Source organism: Macaca fascicularis, chromosome 2 (assembly GCF_037993035.2).
Source record: "Macaca fascicularis isolate 582-1 chromosome 2, T2T-MFA8v1.1".
Classification (NCBI taxonomy): domain Eukaryota; kingdom Metazoa; phylum Chordata; class Mammalia; order Primates; family Cercopithecidae; genus Macaca; species Macaca fascicularis.
In genome coordinates this window covers 118873603-118891357 of record NC_088376.1, presented here as the reverse complement: position 1 = coordinate 118891357, position 17755 = coordinate 118873603, and the positions used below count along the sequence as shown (strand labels likewise).

Genomic DNA, 17755 nt, shown 5'->3' with positions numbered 1-17755 from the left:
TCCCAATTGGAACTGGCCCAAGGCCTGCCACACTATCCTTAGCTTTCAGATGAGAGAAGAGAGGTGATAACACTTGGCCTTATTAGTAATTAAGGTGAATGAGTTTAACTGGTTCTGTGAGGGATTAAAAATCTCCTCTCCCTTTTAGTATGTCTAATTTGGAAGATTCTGGAACCACTGAGTCATTTTATGTGAATTACTTAAGAAAATATTATGAGGGTAAATTTGCTACTGGCTTCTTCGTCAATAATACTAGGGCCTGGGTACACATCAAAAATCTCTAACCATCCAAGAGGTGGCTTCCAGGACAGGGATTCCTTCTTATAGGGACTAACAGGTCCCAGGAATTAGAAAGCCCATGTGTTTCAGAAGCATGCCACTTCTTTGGGGTTGAGATATGATCTCTTCTGGAGAATTTGACCTTGAAACTGTTTTAAGCCTATGGGAGTAGTAGTATCAGATATGTAGTGGTAAATTTTCTCTAGTGGGTTCTGATGGATCAATAGGGATCTGTTTTGGGTCTTCGTAGATTTACTGAAGAGATGAATGCTTCTTATATCCCTTGTTCCTATTTCCCATTTAGAAAAGAGTAAAATGCAGTATTAGTAACTAAAAGCTCTAATAAGAGGTAAAATGTATGAAAAGTTACTAGTGAAAAATTCTGCCATATAAGAAATAATTGAGATGCCATGTCTAGCCTTGTATCTGAATAGAGATCACATACTGGGCTTAATCAACTTATTTCTCATAACAACCCTACTAAGTGTTAATAAATAAATACTATTATTATTATTATTATTTTTTTTTTTTTGAGATGGAGTCTCACTCTGTTACCCAGGCTGGAGTGCAGTAGCATGATCATGACTTTCCGCATCTTCCAACTCCCTGGGCTCAAGCCATCCTCCCACCTCAGCTTCCCTAGTAGCTGAGACTACAGGCATGCACCACCACACCCAGCTCATTTTTGTATTTTTGGTAGAGACAGGGTTTCACCATGTGGCCTGGGCTGGTCTCAAATTCCTGGGCTTAAGCCATCCACCCACCTTGGCCTCCCAAAGTGCTGGGATTACAGGTGTGAGCCATCGTCCCCAGCCAACACATACTATTTCTATTCCTTTCTTGCAGATGAGTAAATTGATGTTCAAGGACACCAATTACCTTGCCTAAGATTATGCAGATAGTAATTAGGAAAGCTGGTATTAAAACTAGGTCCTATCTGTCCCACAGTTCATAATGAAGCCATATACATTTCAGGGCAGGGACTCGTAGTAGTATAGTTCTTCCTGCGAAGCACTGGGAGTGACCTTTCTAAGGGCTGGGGCACTAGCTGAGTAGACCTTTTCTTTTGAACACAGGCCAGGGGGCATTTTTTCATTCTTCACCACTTTGAGGGAGATGCTATCATTTTCCTTGGGTGGAGCTCACTCAATTCATCCTGTATTCCAGCCATGGCCAAAACCTGGAGCCAACACTCCAGGGGCCTCTGACTTAGATGTATACATTTAGAATGGCAATGCCGTCAAGAACCTAACTTTGAAGTTGACAGATTTGGGTTCATGTGAGTTTTACCTTTCCAAGCCTCAGTTTATTCATCTGTTAAATGGGGATAATAATAGTACATACCCAATACAATAGGCTTATTGGGAAGGTGAAATGAAACATTTATGTAAAGTACTTGGCACAGTGCCTGGTTCACAGTAAGTGTCACAACACTGTAGATACAATTATATATAATTAGCAGTGGCAACAGGGGAGCCTCATGTACACACCTGCACACACAGTTACACACATGGAATTAATTGTGAGGCTTGACTCTAGCATGGAGAGCCAGAGATCAGACTTTTTATTCCTCTGGAATGAACTCAATGGGCATGGCCCTTGGCATCAAGTCGGCATTTGAATAATTTCCATGGCATTAGATTCAATGTGTAGAAGGCTCTATAAGATCTTCTAAAATATACAGTTAAGCCATGCTTTGGTTTTCTCAAAAGAACTCCCTACCTGTCTGCCCCATATACATACACACATTCCACAGAAGGACAGGACTTGGCTCATTTTTAATCAGATTTGCAAAGGAAAAGATAATTGTTCTACTGTATGTTGGCATATTGCAAGCTATGTATGACATACTATGTAGAGTTTAACTCAAATGACGAAGGAATTGAAAAAAGAATTCCCACATCTAAAACAGATGTACAGGCACGATCCATAAGTGGTAGTCAATTCACGAATTAAGAAAATAAGTGAAAGGATAAATGCACATTGAAAGATCTAAGTCTTTGTTCAATATGTTAAACACATGGCCCATTTCAAAGTCCCAGTAACCACCAAGTTGGAACACAACCCACTCAGAAGTAGCTGGCATCTTACAGGAAAGGATTAGAATTCCTTATGACCTTGATATGTTAAAGAAGTTATCAGTAACAATTATTTGAACTCAGTGGGGCGGGAGAAAGACAAACTGTGAGCTGAAGATGGTGCAGAGCTAGCTTTGTATAGACCTAGTCAAGAGAATCAACCCCAAGTAGAGGCATTGCTGAAAAGTCAAAGGCACTTCCGGGCAGCATGAATGAGAAGATGTGGACTGCAAAAGCCTCAAGAGGCAGCCCTTGCTGGCTCTTTATTGGCATGAAGTGGAGCACACTGCTTTGCCATGTGAGGTCCTCAGTGTCGGGGGAGAGTTGAGGTTGAGGAATGCAGGGCACTGGAGAGTTGGACAAAGAGGGAAGACAGTGGCATAGTAAGGACCATGATAACCACCTATTGCCCATGGATGCAGAAAGAAGAAATAGGCTCAAAATTATAGCAAGGGATGGAGGTTAGCTAAAAGAAGGAACTGAGAAAAGTGATGGCAGAAACCTTGAAACCTTACAAGTTCAATAGCATCTGTTTTCTGAAATAATTTGAAATGGGACTTAGTGAGAAATCAAAGAATGGTGCTGGCTAATTTGTCAAGCCCATATTTGCCATCTTAACACTCAAAGGCTAAGCAGGAAGATTAAGACAGAGTTCTGATCAGGACCTATTTTTAGGTTTTCCTTGTGTACCCTGAATGATCTTGCTTTCGGGTAATTCTTTCAGTCATTCCCTTTGGGTCAAATGTCCTTCAAGGCCTACATCTAATGATGTCTTTTGCAAGAAGTCTTTGCTGAAGCTGGAAGCACCCTTTGCCCTTTCTGAACCCTCCACAGAATTGAACCATGGTGTCCTCCCTTCCTTCATGAGGCTTTCTATCATGAATCTTTGGTTATTCCTTTAAATGTCTTTCTTATCTCCCTTGTTCTCCTTAAGGCCAGAATTACCACACATATTAAGGGGTAAGTAACATAATGGATGCGTAAATGAGCAACTGTTTCCTTTGAGGGCATTTGTGGAAACTCTAGCTTTGGTAGCAACTTCCATCCAGTACATGCAAGGAACTAACTCCTGACAAATTCCAAGAGACAAAGGGATGTCTCCCAGTTGGCTTCATGTAGATGGTGATTGAAGCATAATTTGAAAATTAAGATTTCAGCTACAGTATAGTGATTTGTGCAGACTTATTAAGAAGAATACACAAAACCTAGAAAAATGGGGTGGGAGGTGGGATTAGTAGACGATAAAACATAAAGGAAGAAGAAAGATCTCTAAACTGTTCATGTTTAAGAGAGGGACTCAAAACACTGACCAAACCATGTTGAGGCTGTTTTACCTACAGGCATAATTTATGAGTTCCTATAAAGAATTTCGAAGTCACAAGGTAATGTTGTTGATATGACTGGTTTGGGTCCTATGACCTCACTAGGCAGCCTTTTTTACACAGTCCCATAAATTGGTAACGAAAATCAAGAAACTTGATAAGTCCTATAGAAACTCTCTTGACACTCTTTATTTTTTAGAAAAGATGGAAAATGATGAACTTCAGTAAATATTAAATCTCCTGTAAAATGAATTACCTTTGTTTCTCTCATAGTCTTCATTCCACCCTTCTGTGGAGGTATAGGGGAAAAATCACAAAGATAGAGAAGATAAACTGAGGTTTTTTAGAGCAAAACAAAAAATCCAAAAGACAAAGGATTTTGCCTCTTTTTACATAACTAACTTGTGAGAAATTATTCCTAAAAAGCCTTAACCCATTTCTGCCTGTTCAAACATAATTTCATCTACTATAACAAGTACCCCTTCCCCTTCTAGAATGAAAATGTCCTAGTTTAAGGTAATATTTTAGTCATCTGAAATTACTTTTTAGAAATTTTATATTTAAAAACATTAATCTGGTAACCTGTAGAGTAGTTAGGGGTGAAAGATAGATGTCACAGAAACCAATACCATTTTAGATATTCAACAGCTAACTCTGGTTTCTTAGTTATTGTTCTGTCCTTTTAAAGCCAGCTGTGGCTTTCAGTGTTGGGACCTTGCCCTGGGGGTGGGTGTTTGGTGATCCTCATGTTATCACCTGTTGGGGCAAGTGATGAGACTTTGTCACCCAAGACAGTTGACAATTTTTTTTTCTATATTCTCAAGGATGGGCATTCTCCAGCCTCAGTAAGCCCGAATGATAGGCACATCAAGACCATGCCATCAGTCTCTCTGAATTTAGCTTGTAGATAATAATATTTTTAAATGGCAGCAGCAGGAAAGTTTTTTTATTTTAAGGCTGCCATTCTAGAGTAAAGAGTGAAATATTTTAAAAAGTAAATCCACATTTTTCATTTCTTGAGACTGAATCAGTTCAGGGCTAGTAAATGTAACAATGACAGGTGGGCTGTTGGATTCAGAGAAATAACATTTGTTTATAGAATAGTTTTAAAAATAACAATCTAGGCACATTGCTGAGTGCTTACCTTGGACCTTACCTTAGTCCTGTGATCTTGGTACTACGAGTATTTGCTTCTTTTTATTAATGGAGAAACTGAGGCCCAGACTGGTTACTGGGCCAGGGAGTGGCTAAGCTGGCAGTCCAGGCAGTCAGCCTGCAGAGCCCATGCACTTGGTGCTATGCACACTTCCTCCGGGTGAAGTAGTACAGGCATTTGTAAAAACCGAAGTTATTCATTTCAGGCTTCGGTAAGTATTCCTTGCATCCTTCCAGGGAAAATTTGGTGAGAATTATTAGATGATGTGGGTGAAATGCACACCTCTGGGGACAACTGTACAGAAAGTGCCCCATTTTGTGGCACTTCCTGCTGTGGCTGGCCACACCAGGTGTTTCCGGCTCTGGAGTCAGAGGTGTGAATTCTGGCTCTGTTATTTACCATCTGTTGAATGTCACTGTATTCTTTCCTAAAATGGGAGTAATTGCAAATATTCACTGTGATGATAAAACCTACTCGTTTATTTGTCAAATACTAGTTTGATGTCTCTTATTTAGAGCGACAAAAAGATGGTGGGAAGTGATGAATGCTATTTAAACTGTCAGTGGCTATTTCCAAGCTGGAAGGTGACTTGGCCTGATTTGCATCTTGAGAAGATGATCCTGGCTGAATGTTGGGGAGAGGGTGGGAGCTTACAGAGGGTGGGAACAGGAGAGTCTGTCATGTTGTCAGTTGGCCTTGCTTAACACCCTGTTCATGGTAGTGATGCGATCCTTGCTCCCTATTCCATTTTCCCTGGTGTTCTTTTGTTTGCTTGTTTTTATTTTCTTACTGCTGTGTTCCCAGCACTTAAATAGCTCGTGGAACATAGGAGGGACTCTGTATTTGTTGAGTAAATAGATCAAAGTAGGATAGCCAGTAAGGAGCTTGCTGGGGTTGTAACATACAAGGTGATGGCAGCCTGCCCTATGAAATGGAGAGACGGGTACTGGTTCAAAGCAAAGAAATGGAGTGAACCTGGTGGATAAGAAACAGGATTTCTGGTCAGATGAAATGACCAGATGATGGTGCTTTTTGCTGAAATGCAAAAGGATGCACGGGGAAGAGGTGAGGGTATGTGTATGGGGACTTGGGATAAGCAGAAAATCTAACGGGACTTAGAAACCCAAAGTACCCAGAAAAATGCTAGCATCACCCTGTAGGTAAGACCCCTGTGGTCTTTGATGACAGCAAGAATGTCAGCCTGACACATGCAGAACCTTCTCAGTGGGCTGTCTCTCCTGGACAGGTGTAAAGGAAAAGAATTCCTGCCAAGGTGTGACAAAGCCTGAGTGTCTCAGAGCACACAGTGGGAACCAATGTGAGATGTTCCTGGCAGATATCTGTGTGGTACACCCTGGTGGGAGAGGAGTGGTAAAATGTCCCCTCAGATCCCCCTCTCTCTACAACTCCATCATTCCCAATCCACAGGGAAGCAACATGGAGTTAAGGAAGGTTCTCACAGGCTGCTTTTCCATTCTGGTTCTTCATACCTGGTATCCCTCTTCCTTTTCTTTTGTGTGTGTGTGTGTGTGTGTGTGTGTGTGTGTGTGGCTGAGTTTTGCTCTTGTTGTCCAGGCTGGAGTGTAGTGGCGCGATCTTGGCTCACTGCAACCTCCACATCCTGGGTTCAAGCGATTCTCCTGCCTCAGCCTCCCGAGTAGCTGGGATTACAGGTGCCCACCACAATGCCCAGCTAATTTTTTGTATTTTTAACAAAGACAGGGTTTTACCGTGTTGGCCAGGCTGGTCTTGAACTCCTGACCTCAGGTGATCTGCCCGCCTTAGCCTCTGAAAGTGCTGGGATTACAGGCATGAGCCACCGTGCCTGGCTCCCTCTTCCTTTTTCATATGAGTTTTTTCATCTCCTCAGATTTCGAGGGAGAATAAAGGGGAGAAAGGAATTAAGCCATGACAAAAAAAAATTAATTAAATGAATGCACTATGAACTTGAAAATTCAGAAAATAAATGTTTCTTCCCCCAGGCTTCCATCAGGATCATATGGAGGAGTCTGGGAATGTTTTCTGAGCACCTACCCTGGAGAGCAGGGCTGGTGGGCAGGGCCTGTGGTTTCAGGGCTGGAGGGTTTCATTCCCATCCCAGTGCTTGTTCTGCCAACAGTCCACGTATTGCTTTCGGTTGCTCATGCAGGTCTGAACTTGAAACAGTGATAAATATGGGGTGTCCTCTGCAAGATGTCATGGCCCTGGACATCCCTTCCTGCACTGTGCTGTGGCTGCCTCAGCATTATTTTGAGTGTTGACAGAATGCTCAGTACAGCAGAGATAGCCTTCCTTGTCCAAGGTCTCACACAGAGTTTTGGGCAAGAGCCCAAAACAACAGCCATGATATAATGTCCAAATGTATTTGGGTGACATACCACATGCTGAGGCCCCGGATGTCACTGATAGCTTCCTTCGGAGCCCTTTATTGCTATTCTTCATTTAGGACATTTTAATAAACAGTGATGTGGAAAGGTTTTGACCCTATGAAGCTGAGTGAGCTCTTCCTGGCATATCATTTACTGTCACACAACACAGGGCTACAGAATCAGATGCCCTGGTGGGAGGAGATACTTGCCACACAGAGCTGTGGTCGAGAGCATGGCAGATTTGGCTGAATTTGAATACAGGATTTGCCACCTACCAACTTTATGACCTTGGGCAAAAGGCACATTTGTAAATTAAGTATAATATTGGCATGTGCCACAGAGGAGTGAATTTTTCTGAATAGAAAATGAAATGCACTTGTAAAATGCTCATTTCCACATAAAGACTGGCATATGTCACATACTAGTAAATAACAGTTGTTATGATGGAGATTTTTGAAAATATGTTATTTGTATTGATTCATTGTATGGTTTTAATTCTAAGATGAATTTTTTTCCTTTTTGATATTTATAAAATTGGAACTTGTAATTTTTTGTTATGTCTATTTATTGTGTTTTTTGTTTGTTTGTTTTTTTTTTTTTGAGACAGAGTCTCACTCTGTTGCCCAGGCTGGAGTGCAGTGGCGCAATCTCGGCTCACTGCAAGCTCCACCTCCCGGGTTCACGCCATTCTCCTGCCTCAGCCTCCCGTGTAGCTGGGACTACAGGCGCCCGCCACCGCACCCGGCTAATTTTTTGTATTTTTGGTAGAGATGGGGTTTCACCGTGTTAGCCAGGATGGTCTCAATCTCCTGACCTCATGATCCACCCGTCTCGGCCTCCCAGAGTGCTGGGATTACAGGCGTGACCCACCGTGCCCGGCTATTGTGGGTTTTTGATACACCTATTAGTTGTTATGAATGGAAACGTTTTCCATTGTCTTTTTAACTGGCAGTGCAGGTTGAGGTAGAGCTTCGTGAATTCTTAACTTGACACATTCCTATATTATTTTTTGTTCAAGTAGCTTTTTAGTTGACTCTTTTCCATAAAGGAAATGGAATCTTTTTCATGATTTTATGTACTTTCTGAATAGATTATCATATCATATGTTAATAATCCCAGTTAAGCTTCTCTTTTACAATAGCTATGTTTCAATATCTTTTCCTTGTCTTATTGATTTAGGTGGAATATCTAAAACAATACTAAATACTAGTAGTTATAGTGAGTATCCTTGTCTTGCCTCTGAATTTCATGGGAATGTTGCATGTAGTTCACTATTTCTTTGCTTGTTATTCAGATGAGATAGTCCTTATTAAAGAGATATGCTCTTATTCTTAGTTTCCTGTGATTTTATATCAAGAATTGTTGAATTTTTATTAAATGCCTTATGAAAATTTTTTCTAAATCAGTGGTTCTCAAACAAAGGTATATATAAGAATTTCCAAAGAGCACTTAAAAAAAGACGACTAAGACTTTCTCCACTTTCTCCAGATACACTGTAAGATAATTTGCTGTGGTAGGAATAAGACCCAGGATTCTGATGTGCACCACTGATGAAGAAGAACTGCTTTGACTGATCTCATATGCGTTTACCTCTCTTGACTTATTAACATAATGTGTTATATTATGGAATTCCTACTATTAAATCATCATTACTTTCCTTAAAGAAACCCTACTTGGCCGTGTTTGTATCATTTCTGCAATGTGCTGCTGGGTTTTTTTTGCAAGTGTTGTGGCTTACAGTTTTTATATCATAGTCACAAGTAGAATTGATCTACAGTTTCTTTTATGTATCCAAGATATGTCAGCTTTGAAAATTAAATTGTGAAGCAGTCTATATTTCCAGACTTTTTTTTTTTTTTTGAGACAGTCTCACTCTGTCACCCAGGCTGGAGTGCAGTGGCAAGATCTCGGCCCACTGCAGCCTCCACCTCCAGGGTTCAAGTGATTCTCCTGCCTCAGCTTCCTGAGTAGTTGGGATTACAGGTGCTGCCACCACACCCAGCTAATTTTTTTTTTTTTTTTTTTTTTAGTAGAGATGGGGTTTCACCATGTTCACCAGGCTGGTTTTGAACTCCTGACCTCAAGTGATCCACCTTCCTCGGCCTCCCAAAGTGCTAGGATTACAGGCGTGAGCCACTGCACCCGGCCTATTTCCAGAACTTTTTAAGCAGCCAAAAACATTGGTCTGTTCTTGGAAGTGTGAAAGTACTCTTATTAAATACTCCAAACCCAGGGCCATTTTTGGAGATAATTTTTTGGCAATTTTTAAATTTATTTCCTGGTGATTAGGTTATTGGCCCATTTAGATTATCTGCCTCTTCCCTATTATTTTTGTTTTGCTAGAGTATCGTCCATTTCATCCACATATATGTCTATTGTCATTATTCCAATCTCTTCTTTATCTGTTATATTCCCTTGCCTTTTTGTCATTTTGTAGTTATTTCTTTAAATTCTGTCTCTACCCTTTTTCTCCTTGATTAAACTTTCCAAGAAGTTTAATTGTTTTACTTTTTGTTTTCCTAGTTATTTGTGTGCATGAACATCCTTTATCAATTAGCCATTCGCATGCCTCTCTTCAGAGATTTGTATATTCATATCCTTTGCATGGGCTAATGATACATACCCTTTGTACCTTTCTGCTGGGCTGATAGAACTTTTTCTTATTAATGTGTCATATTGTGGATGCAAATTATTTATCTGAAATGTGGTTATCTAATTGACATTTATCTTACAGCTTTGTTCATGTAGGGAGTTGCTGTTGTAGTTGTTTTTTGCCACACAGAGCTTTCATAATTATATGAATCTCAGTCTTTTCCTTTACAGCATCTGGATTTCATGTCTTTTCATGTCTTTTGAAGTTTGAAAATAAAATTGAGAAATGAAATAATTAGGCATTATGTCTAATTATGAAATACATGAAATGGAGTAGACACACAGAATAACCTCTTCTTCCTCCTCCTTTCCTTCCTCTTCCTTCTTACCACACCACTCTGAATGTGGTATAAAAGTGCCAAAAGTAGAGTCTTAGAAACAGCCAGACTTACCCCAGTCATGTTTCCAGAGGACCCGATTTCTCCAGTAGCCCTCTGAGGATTTAAGGAACACCTGCATTTTTTTCCAATCTTGTGTGCATATATGTATATACATACACACGTGTATTCATTTAGTTATACATAAGCATATGCATTTACATCATAGGTACTACTCTAACAACATCCCTTTTGTGAAAAATTGTTTTAAGTATATTTTTTTCATGAGTATATGGATTTACTTCATTGAAAAAGGATCATGTCAGCCAACAGTAGGCATCAGAAATCTTACCTAATCTGATATGAAACATCATCAGGGAAATTTCCTATGGCCTGAGAGTTTTGTTTCTCTTTAGAAAATAAAAAACCTAACACATTTTTTTTTAATTGCCTCATTGAGGAAATAGTCAATTTGGTCACATTTCACCTTGATAAACAGTACACTAAATGGGCACAGTATTCTGAAGCTCACATGTGGAAGAGAGCCACACAAGTGTAAAAGTAAAATTTATATACAGGATTAGGGGTAAAAGTGTATGTTCCAGCATGTTTGCCTGATAGTGTGTAATTGTTAAGCATTATTTGTCGGTTAGGGGGATCAGCTAAAGCCTGGTGTATAAAAATTCATGCCAGTAGGAAATTTACAGTAAATCAAAGTCTAGATTACTCCATAACATTACGTCTTTCAGTTGTAAATTAACTCACACAAATTTGGCTTTCTGGGTAATGAACAGCATTTCTAGTGGAGCTGGAGGCTGACAATAAATAAGTTCAGGTTAGAAACAAAGCCTCCCTTTCCCTTCCTTCCGCCAGCCCACGGGGGTGCCTGTATGCCCACTTTTGTTGCTGGACTTTCTATCCAGAGATGGTCTGAACGGTAGGTCCTTGGGTGTGGGTAAAGGACACCCATCTTTGGGCCTTCTGTAGAGCACCGCATGAAATTTCATTTTCACTATAACAGAGTTGCAGCTTTTTCCTGCTCTAGCTGGGTACACTTCTGCCTTTCTGAGGGTGTTACCCCAGAACCTGGTGCTACATGGGCCCTCAGATGCCAAACTGAAGCCGGATGTCCCTGGCACTAACTGGAACATTGAAACCAGGTATGATCCACAGGGTGCCAGGTGCCCCTGCCTGGCAAGGCCATTTGTCCCTGAGGAGAAATCACATGTTCCTTTTTGAGATGCCACATATTGCTGGGTTTTTTTTTTTTTTTAATGTATTTTTAACTGCCTTTGGGGTGAGAAGGAGAAAGAGAGGAGGGAGACATGTGGTTCTATAAGCAAGAAGAGAATCTTCCTAAGAGAATTCCAGAAAAGATGGGGTTGAGGAAGTTGTAGATGTCTCCCACGTTTTTTCAGGCCCTAGCAGCCAAATGGAATCACATTCACAGAAAAACTACAATGAGTATTAATACTAAAATGAATGCTAATGCCAACCACACTGCCTACTGCTTGTGCGTGTTTGCCATGTTGGGTGCTATGTTATTCCTCTGTATGAGCTTTCTCATTTTCTTCTCACAGCAGCCCTCTGGGATGACTACTATTTACAAGGACCCCGAGGATTAGAGAGGTCTAGGTCAAAGGCTTGAGGCCACCAGCTCCAGCTCCCAATCTCCAGGATGTTCTGGAGCTAATATTTCAACCCAGGTCTAGCTGCCCCACAGCTTGGCCCTTCCCAGCCCCTTTCCATCCCCCCAGGGCTCACATGAGTGACTCGTGCCTAGTTCTTTGTGTAGGTCTTTACCCTCTTCCTAAGCTCCTCTGGTCTTGAGTCCCCAAGAATGTTCCTAGTGAATCCCTGGACCTGCTCCTTCTTAGTACCATCGTCCCCACTCAGCAGCTTCCCTGCTCCATCCCTGAGATGGCGTCAGCCTTCTCTCTCACTTAGATCTGCTCCATCCTTAGTCACATTTTATACCTGAGGATTTAAATCCTCAGTCTGTTCTTACTCCGTTGTGCTCTCCATGACAATCTCCCCCATCATTTCTGTCCTTATCTTCTCTCCATGGTGTGCAGACAGACCCGCTTCTTGACATTTCCAGGACCTAGGGCAATAGGACAAATGGAGGCTCCATGTGGCTTGTGTGCCCTTTATAATTCCAGTTCACTTGGTCAGTTTCTAAACTTTCAACAACAATAAGAAATAACATTCTAAAGAGCCAGAATAGAAAGAAAAAGTATGTGTTGGTGTTTTGGTATGCAGACCTTCACAGTAGGGCCCCCTCTTGCCCAGCCTAAGGGTGAGGATAGGTTCTGTCTCAGTTTAGTGAGACTGGTCTGGGGATCACTGCCAAACTGCTTTCTTTATCCTTCTTCTCCTGTGGTGCACAGCTCATGGGCAGATGAGGAGATGGATTATGCAAATGATGCTGATTTACAGACTGCCCCTGGGGAAGCCAACTGGGTCTGCCCCTGCTGCTGCACACCAAACAAAACAAATTATCTCAAAACTGGCAGAAGTTGGCAGGGAGAAGTTGGTTTGGACTCATAGCTAATTGTCTGCTGTTGTAACAATCAGCGGATTAGGAAGGGAAAGTATTTTCTCATTGGATTTTTCAGTTCAAGACAGGGCAGGGCCCTCTCAGTATCTTTTCTGTCTCATCCTTTCTCATTTGTTCATATTATCTATCTCTCCTTACTCTCTCTGTCTCTCACTTTTTCCTTTTCTATCTATCTATCTATCTATCTATCTATCTATCTATCTATCTATCTATCTATTTATTTTGAGACAGGGTATCATTCTGCCAGAGTCGCCCAGGTTGGAGTGCCATCACACTACTATACTTCTGGGCTCAAGTGATCCTTGAGACTCATCCACTGCAGACTCATCCTCCTGGGCTCAAGTGATCCTCCCACTTCAGCCTCCTGAGACCACAGGCATGCACAACCACGCCAGGCTAATTTTTGTGTTTTTAATAGAGACAAGGTTTCACCATGTTGACCAGGCTGGCCTCAAACTCCTGACCTCAAGTGATCCTTCCGCCTAGGCCTTACAAAATCCTGGGATTACAGATGTGAGCTACCACACCCAACCCCTGCTGTCTCTTTCTTTCTCCGTCTCTCTTGTCTTTTTCATCATCAAGCAAGCAAGGAAAAAGGAAACAGAAAATTGAAGACAGAGGCCTTTCCCCTGAAGTTGGGTAGTTGGAAAGCCGATTAAGGAGATTAAAGGCAGGAGGACATGTGTGGGGACATTTGATGCCAGCTGGGCTCCTGCTTCTACTGTGGAAAGACTCCCACAAGGCTGTCGTCTCCCTAAAATGTCCATTGAATTAAAATTTGTTCTTTAGTTAGACCCCGGGGTGAGAATCAGTGTTGTTGTAAGCAGTGAACTGTAACAATTTAAAATTTAATGAGGCAAGAACCAAATTGGGCTTGTGTTTTATGTCTCTAATACTTGTAAAACGTGCCATTCTCTTAACCATGTTAAAATAAATATTAGTAATTAGGTAATATTAATGGTTTGTTATTTTGATGAAGGACTTTCTTTTTAAATGGAAAATAAAGCAAATTGCCTGGAAAGGCATATTATGTTCCCCCTGGCTGGCCAAGGCTAAAGAAAGCCTCCCTGGGTCACCCAAATGGGCCAGGACATCCTGTTTACCTGGTGGGCAACCTGATGGGTTCTCCCAGGCTGACAGCCAAGGCTCTGAAGGAGATCCGAGCCTCTGAAGGCCTGGCTCTGCAAAGCCAAACCTGCAGAATGAATACAAAAGCCTCCTTTTGTAAACCAGGTTTTTGGGAAACCACTGGAACACCTAGGGAGCAGGACCCAGAGAACCAGACCAGGGTAACAGGAGAGCCAAGGAAAGGGGGAAGATTGCAGCATCATGACATTGACGAGAGACCACAAAGTCAGGGGGTCCCTGAGTGCTTTGTATCCTGCTCCAGACAGCTCAGGGGAGTTCATTTCCCCAGTGTCTAAATGCACATGCAGACTTGTGCTTGGGCTGCAGAATCCATCTTAGCTTGTTAGTTGAACCAATGTTAACATAATGCCTCACTACCCGAGTTCCCATGAGCTTTCTTCCCAACCCTGCTAGGTGGTCCTTGGACCACTAGGAACTATGTGGTTATGGCCCATTGTCTCCTCTTTCCCTTCAGTAAGGACCATGTTTTACCCAGCCTCGTTTGAGACTGAATGTATCCCATTAAAAGTGTGTGTTGGATGAGGGTGCTCAGGTCTCAGAAGGCAGTGGGGTTAATTACTGCTCTGAACTAAAGCAGGGCAGCCAGAAGGATGTTTTTCAAAAAGATTATGATTATGGGGCTTCTGGTTAGAATACTTTGGGCATCAGACAGGGGTAGCAACCCAAATTTGGGGAAGGAGGAAAATAAAATAACAAGAATCTCAAATTGGATAAGTATATACACAAAAGCCGCCTTCTTTCCCTCTATAATCTCTGTTCCTTTCAGTATATCCTGGGTGTTCAGTGAACCAAAAAATATACTTAAAGTTTTTCTCTGTGCACTTGTAAGAAGGCCGGGATACTTCTAACCAAAATAGCCTTTCCCAGGAGCACCTGTCAGCAATGATTTTTTTAAAAACAAATTGAAATGGAAGCACCGTGCCACTTTCCATATTCATTGAATAACCATTGACTGGGGGCCTACTTTGTGCCCAGCACCATTCTGGGTGTGGGAACGAAACCAACATTCCTGCCTCATGGAGCTGATGTTCTCAACAGAGGAGAAATAATCAATACGACAGGCAAGATGAGTATTAGCTTGTCTCATATGAAACAGGCATGTGGGTAGGTCAAAAAGTTTAAAAACGGGAAACTGTGTATGATTTAACCTAGCATATGATATTTTGATAGTGGTAAGTATTAAAGAGAAAGAATTGAAGTCAGAAAAGGGAATCTGAAATGTTGGGATTACAAATTTTTAATTATGAAAAGACCTCACAGAGAAGGCAAGATTTGAACAAAGGTTGGAAGGAGCTAGGAAGCCAGCCAAGTGCATGTCTGGGAGGGAAGAGCGCTCCAGGAAGAGGGCACGGCCAGTGCAAAGGCCCTAAGGTGGGACCAGCCAGGAAGCCTACGTGATGGTTAGAGGATGAGTAGAAATAATGTTAGACAAGTAATTAGGAGCCAGGTCACATGGGACTGGTAGCCATTGGGATGACTTTGGCTTGGCTCTGAGAAAAATGCACAGACTTTTGGGAAAGTTTTGAGCAGAGGAATCACTTGCTCCAGTGTAACATTTTAGCAGGATCCCTGGCTACTGTGTTGAGAAAAGAAGCAGGGGACCAGCTAGGAGGCCATTGCAATAATCCAGGCATGAGACGATGGCAAGCCCCACCAGGTCTTGGCAGTGGGGTGGTGTGTCGTGGTCCACTTTGGACCTATTTTGAAGGTAGAGCCAACAGGAAATGCTGAAGGATTGGATGTAAGTACAGGGGCAGGGAGCAGTGTGTGGTGCTATTAATCTTGACACTAAAGTTTTGGGTCTGAGAAATGGGAAGAATAGAATTACCCTTAGCTAAGATAGGGTAACTGCAGCAGGAGTTGGTTTAGGCCCAAGGGACCCTCTTCATCTTGGCAAATTTGACAATTCCAACATGCTGAGCTCAGTGCTGATGAATATAAAAGCTTAGGGAGGGAAAGGATGGGTGATAACCTGAAATACCTTTTCCAAAAATTAAAATAGGCCGGGCGCGATGGCTCACGCCTGTATTACCAACACTTTGGGAGGCTGAGGAGGGTGGATCACCTGAGGTCAAGAGTTTGAGACCAGCCTGACCAATGTGATGAAACCCCATCTCTACTAAGAATACAAAAAGTAGCCAGGCATGGTGGTGTGTGCCTGTAGTCCCAGCTACTCGGGAGGCTGAGACAGGAGAATTGTTTGAACCTGGGAGGCAGAAGTTACAGTGAGCCAAGATCACATCACTGCATTCTAGCCTGGGTGACAGAGCAAGACTTTGTCTCAAAAATAATTAAATTAATAAAATAAATGGTAATTCTAAGAATAGGTATTAATGCCTTACTGTATGCTTAGAGTACCATACTAACCTTTGGGCATGGATTTTCTTATTTAATACTCACAACAGTCCTGATGGGTAGAGAGGCCCACAGACATGAGGCCTTGGAGCCCAGAGCCTTTATGAGTTGCTCCCAGGTCACTGGTGGATATTTCACCCCTCCAAGTGAGTGGTTGTTTGTGAAGCTTGCAACTGGATAGGAGCAAAAGGTGAGATACAGTTGAGATTTCTGAGAAAACCCGTAATTACAGACATCCTGTGTGCTCTCTGCAAAGGTTATTGCCCATTACAGGTGGAGAGCCTGCCTCCTCAGGCCTGTTGTGGGGCAGAGTGGGTACTGAAGAAGGCACAGTCTCATCAGGTGTGCAGGGTTAATTATCTCATCTCAGTGCAATGGGAGCAAGAGTTACTACTGTTCTGACAGATTGTGTTAATTGGAAGCCCAGTTTGATCAGGAGGCTCATGCTTTGTGCCTGCACAGTCAGCCAGGCTAGTAGGGTTTATGCCTCAGCATTTCCACTTATTTTCATCTTCTAAGTTTTCCACCGTGAACAAGTCACAAGAGGGGTTAAAAGCATGGGATTTGGAGATAAACAGACCTGAGTTCAAGTCCTAGCTTTACTTCTTACTAACTTTTGTCTAACGCTGGGCTCCCAGCCTCAGTTTCCCCTTCTGTGCAACGGTAGCAGGGTGGACCTGAAGACTCAGTGAGATAATGCACATAAGGTACCTAGTACCTAGCATAATGGATGTTGTTAATGTCATTCTCCATTTTATCTTTAAGGCAAATCAGGATAATTTGCAATCTGAATGATCTATATTGAATCAAGTATTAAAAAACCAACAGGTGGTTGGAGTGTAAATTAGTTCAACCATTGTGGGAGACAGTGTGGTGATTCCTCAAGGATCTAGAACCAGAAATACCATTTGACCCAGCAATCTCATTACTGGGTATATACCCAAAGGACTAGAAATCATTCTACTGTAAAGACATATACACACGTAAGTTTATTGCAGCACTATTTACAATAGCAAAGACTTGGAACCAACCCAGATGCCCATCAATGATAGATTGGATAAAGAAAATGTGGCACATATACACCATAGAATACTTTGCAGCCATAAAAAGCAGGGACATGGATGAAGGTAGAAACCATCATTCTCAGCAAACTAACATAGGAACAGAAAATCAAACACTGCATGTTCTCACTCATAAGTGGGAGTTAAGCAATGAGAACACATGGACACAGGGAGAGGAACATCACCCAATGGTGCCTGTCAGGGGTCGGGGGCAAGGGGAGGGATAGCATTAGGAGAAATACCTAATGTAGATGACAGGTTGAGGGTGCAGCAAAGCACCATGGCACATGTGTACCTATGTAACAAACCTGCACATTCTGCACATGTATCCCAGAACTTAAAGTATAATTAAATTTTTTTTAATAATAAAAAAATTAAAAACCAACAGTTTAACAGTGATGATAAATTGCAACCAACTCTTAGATTCACAGTTGGAAAGATGCTAGGAAATAGTGAG

General features: G+C 41.9%; 1 protein-coding gene across 17 annotated transcripts in view; it reads left to right on the top strand.

Annotated features, from left to right (window-relative positions):
- Positions 1 to 17755, top strand: part of ERC2 (ELKS/RAB6-interacting/CAST family member 2) — a 974891-nt gene that overhangs the window by 684160 nt on the left and 272976 nt on the right. The window lies entirely within an intron of this gene.